The following is an 8,978-nucleotide window of genomic DNA, read 5'->3' as shown; positions in this document are numbered from 1 at the left end:
CTGAGATTTAAACAGAAGAAAAAGTCAAGGGCAGAGCCCGTTAAAGAGATCCCGGGCAGTGAGCAAGGCACTCCCACTGGTCAAAGACGGGGCCTTTCGGGCATCAGTGGGATGACTGCCAGGAATGGAAACATTGAAAGCTCACTGGGCATCTTGGGAGGATGCTAGGGAACTCACTCACTATTCTGAAAACTGGTAAATAAAGGGGGAAAATCAAGCATTTATCTTGCTTTAAAAAAAAAAAAAAAACATAAGAACTGTATATCAGGGAAATTGGATAGTTAATGAGGGGCAGTTTCTCTTTTTAGAAGTCTTTCAGGCAATAAAGAAGACACACTAGAACTCGAATATTACCATTTTAAGTGAAACCATGGGGATGCAATCAGCAGAATGTAGACTATGAAAAATTCTACAGCATCTGATCAGATTCCTTCAACCGGTAAATTGCAGGGATAGAGAGAGTATCTGCAGATTAAGACTTAGAAGATATATCAACCAAGTAACCACTTACAAAACATAGACTGGATTTGGATCCTGAATTGAACACATTTTCTTTTAAAGGTATTAGCCAATCAAGAAAACCTGGACACAGATTCGATATTTGATACGGAGGAATTGATAATTCATTGTGATAATGGTATTGTTTATGTCTTTTGAAGAGCCCACATCTTTTAGAGATACACACAGAAGTATTTGTGGTGTTTGGCATTTTCTCCAAAATAACTCATGGTGAGGGGAGACAGAGGGGGTCAACTATTGAGGATGGTGAGGGATACATGGGGGTTTACGGTACTATTCTCTCTACTGTGCATATGTTTGATATTTTCCATATACATATATATATTCAAGATGGAGTCTCGCTCTATAACCCAGGCTGGAGTGCAATGGCGCTCTCTCAGCTCACAGCAACCTCTGCTTCCCGGGTTCAAGCAATTCTCCTGCCTCAGCCTCCCGAGTAGCTGGGATTGTAGGCCCACACTGCCATGCCCGGCTATGTTTTTTTTTGTTGTTGTTGTTTCCTATTTTCAGTAGATACGGGGTTTCACCATGTTGGTCAGGCTGGTCTTGAACTCCTGACCTGGTGATCCATCCACCTCGGTCTCCCAGAGTGCTGGGATTACAGGCATAAGCCACTGTGCCAGGCCTATTTTCCATGTTTTTTTTTTTTTTTTTTTTTTTTAACAAAAGCAATCAACAATTCAGGAAGTGGGGCCTATGCAGGAACATCACCTCAAGGCCAAGCTTGTAAAATCTATAGTTGATGAAATACTGCAAAGTATTCATCAGCCCGTCATCAAGAAGTGCTGGAGTGATGATGTCACTGATCATGCCAGTGAGGCGCTCTGGCAGCTGATTCCAAAAGCAGTGTAATCTCTGATGCCTACTCACCATCACCCCTAGAGTCCTGAGGGCCAAGATGGCAAACTGGTTCTGCCAAACCAAGCAAGCCCGAACCGTCGCTACCCAGGATGGAAGCCTCATTTCGCCAGGGCCACCCGTGAGGCAAGCAAATGAAATATTCACCTGGACTCACCATCATCAATGCTTCAAGAAAACTGTGGTTTGGATGATCAAAACCGTTTACCATCCCAGCCAGCCTGCCCCCTTCCAAAAGAAAGAGCATGTTTCAGCACCAACTCCGGCAAAGGAGAGTGACTGCTTTAAAACAGGGACTGTCAGATGGGCTAATTTCCTGAATGTTTCCCAAACATTTCTCTTCATTTCTTCCTATAAGAGATGCTTTCCACAAATACCAAGGTATTGATTTTCCAATTGATCGAGGTGGAGAATGTTTCATACAGTTATGACTCCTGACAAGTGGGGAATAAAAAACCAGTCATAATGAGTTCATTTACTTGGCTTGATTGTATTACTTGATAACACAATGCGCACCCAACACACCCTCTCAAGGACATTGCCCCTCTAGGCCGCCAGCTCTTCATGATGAGGCCGCTTAATGCTGAAATCCATCTTACTACACGATGTGTGGATTTTAAAATCATCCTTAGTGGGCTTTAAAAAAAATGCCATAGCCATGCTACGGACTCTTCCCCTACACCCATGAAGACTTGATTGATAGAGTGAGAATGACTCAGATTTGGGGATGGCGGTTATAGAGGGTGTTTGTTGATGAACGAAGCGGGGGGAATGCAATGAAAGGCTAATTGTCAGTTATAAATATGCTGTATTTTCCCTATTGATTATATGACATCGAAATGAAAAGGATTACCTTATTAGATCATATTTAGGCATAAGTATGCCCTTCGTGCTTGACTCAGGGCACTTGCAAGAGACTAATTATTTGAGATGAAGAGCACAGTCTGTTCAGCGCCCCAGACGGTCCAAGCGCCGCCCCTATTCCTATGCAGATGCTGCTGGACTCTTCACTCTCTTTCATGAAGTTCATAGAGATTCTCTGTTCTGACCAGTCTCCTGTGGCTGCACAGAGCCCTCCTATGCATCTTCTCAGCAAATTAGGAGATGGGGCCTAAATAGGACTTCTGTTTGAGGATTTGGATGGCCGGTGCATCGCTTTCCATAAGCTTTTTGGGGTAAGGTCTGGAGTTGAGTGGTCACCAACAGAGCTTGGCACTTCTTTAAATAAAATGTCTTACAACAAAACCCCAGCGCTCCAGCACTTCCAGGAAATGAATCATGGAGGTCTGCCCGAGGTGACTCTGTGGAGAGGAGAGCATTTGTCCCTGTGGATACCACAAAGCCTTCTTGTTCATCTTCTTGGGTGACTTGTTCAAAAAAAATAGATTCCTGCTCTTCCCTGCCTTCTAAACAGTGTGTATTGAGCACGATTTAGTTCCTCCTTGATGGGTGAGGTCAGCCCTTTCCTCGCCTTCCAGAGCTCAGCCCAACTAGGCTGCAGGGTGGATGGTCCCGTGGTCTGCACGTTTCTCATGAGAATGAGCTATAAGGGGCAAAGCCTCAGCCTGCCTCTCTCCATATGACTGTGGCTGAGCGGTATGAGCCTTCTGGACCTCAGGGACCTCGTCTGAGAAGGGCGCTTCTTAGTGGGGCCAGAGCAGGAATTCAGTGAACAAGTAAAGTGATCACAATGCTGAAAATGCATGGGTCATTGTAGGGGGATGCTAGGGCTCCGGAAACACCAATCTTAGCCACTCTTGACTATCATAATGCCAATTTCTTGCATCAGAGATTCTTGGCCAGCCACATTTGCTCCCCACATGCTTAGACTGTGGTTACTAGGGACTCCTCCCATTTGCTATTGAATTCCTGTTTGTTCTAAACCTGAGGCCTGGGACCACCCACCCAAATAGAGTGAAGGTGGTGTCTGTCCCCACTCTCTCCACTGTACCTGCTGTCACCACCTTCTGTCTGCCTGCTCGGGGTGAGTAGGGCCCTCTTCACATGCCTCCTTTTCCTCAAGGGTGATCTGGTGAGATGAGATGTTCCAACAGCCCAGTGTTGACTCCAAGATGGGGTCCCATTCCAGCCCTATCATTCCTTCTCTGTGTGGCCTTGGACAGGTCATCGCACCTCTCTGAGCTTCAACATTCTCCTCCAGAAAATGGAGCTACAACCCTTTAGCTTCAGGGTTGTATCTAAAGAGTTAGGATCAAAATAGATAAACTCTTGCAAATTCCCAGCACTTGGCAGGGGCTCTGGAGGGGGACAATTAATCTCCCCATTCGTCCAGGCGAGGTGCAACTAGGCTTTGCTTTTGGCTGAGTTGTTTAATTTTCACTTCTGCTAACAGCCTGCCTTTAATGTCACCTCTTTCCTCATTCATTTCTGGCTTTCTGAGCTGCCACAGAAACCACTGTAGGCAAAACAGTAAAAGTGAATGATAAGTCGGAGCCAGGTTCATTCTCGGTAATATAGAACTTGGCCACCAGAGCAATTACTTAATGTAATGTTCCCCAGGAAGGGAAGGGGATGCTGAGCTTATCGAGTGGGTGCCTACTATGTGCCAGGCCCTGAGCCGGCCACTTCATCTCCTCCAAGCCTCCTTGGCACACAGATCCCGGAGGTTTGCACTTCTCTGACATCCCCATTTGTCTGCACCTACTAATCATGGGCCATTATTCCATCCCTACCTTCAGACAAGGCAACTCTTGGCCATCACATTTCCTTAACACTCCAAGCCACTGTGCCAGGTCCACAGGCTGCAGATAGATAGAAAATACATTTTCTGGCAAGCTTGGCCAGTGGGCATGTTCTGTTCCCTTGCCACACCTTGGGAGAGGCAGCAATGACCACCACGGGTACTTGGTAGGGAGTCTGCCCCAGCTGTGGGCTGCAGAAGGAACTCAGGCTGCAGGGCTGTCCAGGAAGGACCTCAGGCTGAAAGCAAGTAGGCTGGAACTCTAGACCCCAGGCAGGCCCCTGAACCTTGCTAAGCCTCAGTTTCCCCCTCTATAAAAGATCAGGATGGAGCAGGGCCATCTTTTCAACTCCCTTGTAGTCCGTCCCCACCATGAGCCTCACCAGCCCTCAGATTAGCGTGGGGCAGGTTGGAGCCGCAGAGGAGCAGTGGGTGCCTTCACTTCTGGGCCTACAGGCCTGAGCTCTGTTCCCAGAGTCCTGTCCTTTCATAGTTTTGAGCCCTAAGAAACTGTGCTTCTCACAAGTTCCCCTCCTGGTCCAGTTCTATGCCTGCCCCTAGCAGAGTTCCTTCTAGAGCTCCCTACAACATGAGTCAACAGCTGTCTGCTTCTCCACCTGCCCCAAGAGGGTGGAGGCTCTGTGCCATCATGTTCTCTTGCATGCACCATGAACAGGCCAAGAGGCCGAAGGAAGGCCAGCCTGGGGGCCAGGGGACCTGGACTCTGCTGCCTGTCCTGCCCTGGGCTCCCTCCCACCTCGTGGCCTCTGGTTTGCTGTGCCCTCTTCCTGGGGTTCTTCCCTTGATACCCTCACAGTTCCGGCCCTCATTCTCTCATGGTCTCCCCTGACCTCCTAGTGCTTAACCCCACTCAACCCTCTTGGTCCCCTCACTAGCCTCCACTCTTCCCCACAGCTCTTGCCACCACTTCCCATTACAAGTGTCTCTGCTTGCTTGCATATATCCATCTGCTCCTTTGGAATCTCATCCATGGGGTCTCACTGCCTGCCTAGCTCCCAGCACAGTGCCTGACACAGAACAGCCATCCATCAGTGTTTGTTGAATGAATGAATGAGTGAATGAAGGAAATGTAGAATCTTAGATGAGTCTTTTGCGTCCCTCCCACCCAGGGCCTCTTTAAAATAGCGAGAGTTGCACTAGACGGCATTTTTCCAATCACTGCGTCTGAATGGTTCACTCGACAACTCTTCTTAGAGTTGGTTGTTTTTAGAGAAGGTTCTATGAAGGCAGGCTCTGGAGAAATCCAGACTCAGTCCCTGTCTTCCACCAAGGAGCTCCCACTGGGGTGTGGAGAGGCTCTGGTCTGGAACGAAGCACTCCTCTGAGCAGTTTGAGGAGTAGGCAGACGGCATGACACATGACAGTAGGTACAGCATCTTGCAGGTCCCCGGCACACATTCCCAAATAGCAGAAACACAGGAGGCACCAGGTCAGAATCTCGCGCAAGGCAGGGACACCACCCAGAGGATGAGACACAGGGAGCGCACGGGGGAAACCTTTCAGGGAAGCGTGGCGTCTGCGGGTCGCCTTAGCTTGGTCTTCATTCCCTGGCTGAGATGGGAGCATTTCAAATTAGGGTAAAAAGGGAGTTTAAAAAAACACTCACGGGACCTTAAATTATAGGTCTAAGCTCTGCAACAGAGGGAAAAAGGTCTCAAAACCTGCCCCTGAGTCTCCAAACCCCGACAGCACACATTTTCTGTGAAAATCATTGACCGCCTACAGTCTGAGCCTGACGATCGCAGAGGCCACGAGCTTCGGGATTTGTATTTTCAGAATGCATCCAGAAACATTTGAGTCCCATTAACCACTTCTAGAAGCTTCAGCAAACCTGCGGTCAGCATGTTCATTGCCAAGTCTCCATCACTTGCTTCCTCCTCTGAGGGGAAGAGAAAACCTTTGACAGGCTGCCCAAGCGCCCAGTGATGGTGTGGGGGTCCAGTTTCTTGTTTAAAATAATATGCAGCCCTCTGCATTAAAGAGGAAGCCAGAACAAAGCAGAGAAAAACTAGGAAGTGGTAGATTTTTTTTAATGTCATTTTTTGATAATACTAAATACCTATAGCAAGGCCCCTCTGCTTCCAGACCAGGCTTCCTCTTCTCTGCTTCCAAAGTTTTCGGTATCACCTTCTGCCATAACATCACTCTCCCCATACTCCAGGAATCTGTTAATATTCCTGTGTCCCCCACTGGACCAGGGGTTGGAAAACTGCTTCTGTAAAGGGGAATATAGTAAATATTTTAGACTGTGTGGGTCATATGGCTGCTGTCACACTATTCAGCTTGCATGGTGGCATGAAGGCAGTCATGGACAATACATAGATGCTTTATCCACAAAAACAAGAGTGTTGGACTTGGCCCAAGGGCCATGGTTGGTTGACTCCTTTCTGTCTTGGATTGGGTCCCTTGAGGGGAGAAAGACCAATGATTTCCTTTTATCACTTCCATGCTTATCCCAGGTGCTTGGCACGTAAAAGGCACTCACTAAATGCTCACTGATTGATGCACAAATGAATAAAGAACAAAACTATATGCCCAAGAAGAGTTGAAGTTCAACCAATAGAAGCCATCCTACATTTGTTGTTCTTTAACAGTTGAGAAAGATTCTAATTTGGAAAAATGAAAGCAACTAGCATGTATTAAGTACTCAGAATGTGTCAGGTACTGTGTTAAGCACCCCACATTTCTTATTTTGATCTCAACCATAAGCTGAATGAAGCACATGCATGTTCCTGAAATCACTTGCAAACAGCTCGTTCCCTAAGTAAGCAAACACAGAAATCTCTGTCACTCTTCGTTTGCAAACAATTCATTCACTGAAAGTGCAGTGGCATCTGCCAACCCAGCCAGTATCAGAATCATCGTGGAATTCCGAATTTGAAGGTCCAACTAACGTAAATGGCTCCCCATGGCATCAGAGTAAAATGCCTAGCTACTTCACAGGAGCAAGCAGTGAGAGGGTGGGAAATCAGCAGCGAGTCCACCCACCTCTGGGACAGTCAACTGCCCCTTTTCTGCCTGCCCCCAACATAAAATATTAGGGAGGCATTTGTTGAATCAGGTCAACCGTCTCAATGAGTTTTTGTTGTTGTCTTTGGTATGTTTTTATAAAGACAGGGTTTCACTATGTTGATCAGGTTAGTCTCAAACTCCTGGTCTCAAACAATCCTCCTGCTTCAGCCTCTCAAAGTGCTGGGATTACAGGTGTGAGCCACGTGCCTGGCCTTAATTGATTTTTTTTTAAATGAATCAACTGTTGTCCTGAAAGCCCAGGATTCTTGGTAACACTCAGAGCAACCCAAGATGCATCATGCAGGACTTCGAGGGAAAGTGACATCTTCCACTTCGTGGCACCTTCCCCCAGGCTGTCCATACTTTGTCTCCACAGCTCACCCAGCACAATGCTGCTTGCTTTGTCTGCTAAGTTCTGAGTTGCACCCTTTTCCCTTGTCAGGCCCTAGGCTAAAAACCAAAGGCAGAGGATGCTTAGGCATCTAAGCATGGGAAATGGAGTGTCACCTGGCCACCTGGTTTTATCAAAGCCTGTAAGTAAAATGGGTTCAAGCCACTAGGAAATATTGGGTAGGAGGCATGGTCATTGACTTGGTCACTTAAAAAAATCCAGCTTGACTTGGTTTGTTCTACACTGTTGGGAATCATGTCTATGCTTCTCTCATATTCTCAGGCACAAATGACTCCAGAAATCCAACTAGAACGCCTTTCCCTTCATGATTTAGCTCTTACCTCTTTTGATGTTTCCAAATTGTAAACTTAAGCCTGTGAGGGGGCGGGGTGGAGGGGAGAGGAGAAAGAGGGAGTCTCCTCTGTCTACAAAAGCATTCATTTCCATTGGATTTATTTGACCAGCAAACTCCCTAATCGATTTTTAATATCGTGCTCATTTATTATATTAACAAAACAATGCGTGCACATACTTAAAAAATATTTCGAAAGGCACAAAAGGGTAAATAGTGAAAAGCAACTCTCCTTGCCACTTTTGTCTCCCTCTCCCCCTGAGGCAAGCACCACTGCAGGTTTCTTCTCTACTCTTCCAAAGATATGCTTTGCATATAAAAGCATGTGCATATTTAGCTTTTTCTTAAACAAACGGTAGCACATTCTATACACAGTGTTCTGCACTTTGCTTTCTTCACTTGGCAATAGATCTTGAAGCTCATTCCATATCAGTATATATAGAGCTGCCTCATTCTTTTTAACGGCTGCATAGCATTATGCTGCTGAGACAGACCATTATTTGTTTAACCAGTCCCGTAGTGACGGGCATTCACTCCCTGCTGGAGTTTTTTAGAGAATGAGATTAACACTGGCTGAGCAGGAACACAGCACCTGAACAAGGTGAGGCATCACTAGCACAGGCAAGCAGAGGAGAAAACTCCTTGCAGAAGGAATCTTAAAGAAAAGAACATCCAACAGGAGCTGCACATCACTTTCCTCCTTGGAGCTGCTGGGAGATACAGACCACAGAGCCTGGCTGGTGCTTCGGGGACGTTACAACGGCAATCTGGTCCCGCATATTGTCAGCATCCTCCATATAGTGAAAACAACAGGCCCGCCACTGAAAACCTTCACCCCTTTGCCCATTCAGTGAGTTGATCCAATTGGGCCAAGGTGGACTCAAAAGAGAACGTTTCTCCCCAAGTTTTCTCCTCGTCCTACAGCAGGGCTCCATTTCATTCCACGTTTCTAAGCCCATTATTTCAGGGATTAGAGAGTGGGAGAAAGAGCACATGGCTCATCTGTATAGCTTGCAACTCCCAAGAGACCCAAAGATCTCACCAGCACCATTTCCATTTTCTTTATGGCTTCCGACTCCTACCTCAGGTATGAACAAAGCAGGGTAAAACCAAACAAACATCAC

General features: G+C 46.8%; 1 long non-coding RNA gene across 1 annotated transcript; it reads left to right on the top strand.

The window, feature by feature from the left end:
• Positions 1-462: 462 nt before the first annotated feature.
• Positions 463-1,846, top strand: LOC108541634 (uncharacterized). The gene is made up of 2 exons (XR_001889007.1): positions 463-561; positions 1,402-1,846. It is a non-coding gene; the product is annotated as an uncharacterized LOC108541634 (long non-coding RNA).
• Positions 1,847-8,978: the final 7,132 nt, after the last annotated feature.

The sequence above is a fragment of the Rhinopithecus bieti genome, unplaced genomic scaffold (assembly GCF_001698545.2).
Source record: "Rhinopithecus bieti isolate Rb0 unplaced genomic scaffold, ASM169854v2 scaffold_20477, whole genome shotgun sequence".
NCBI classification, from domain to species: domain Eukaryota; kingdom Metazoa; phylum Chordata; class Mammalia; order Primates; family Cercopithecidae; genus Rhinopithecus; species Rhinopithecus bieti.
This window is presented reverse-complemented; position numbering and strand designations above follow the sequence as displayed.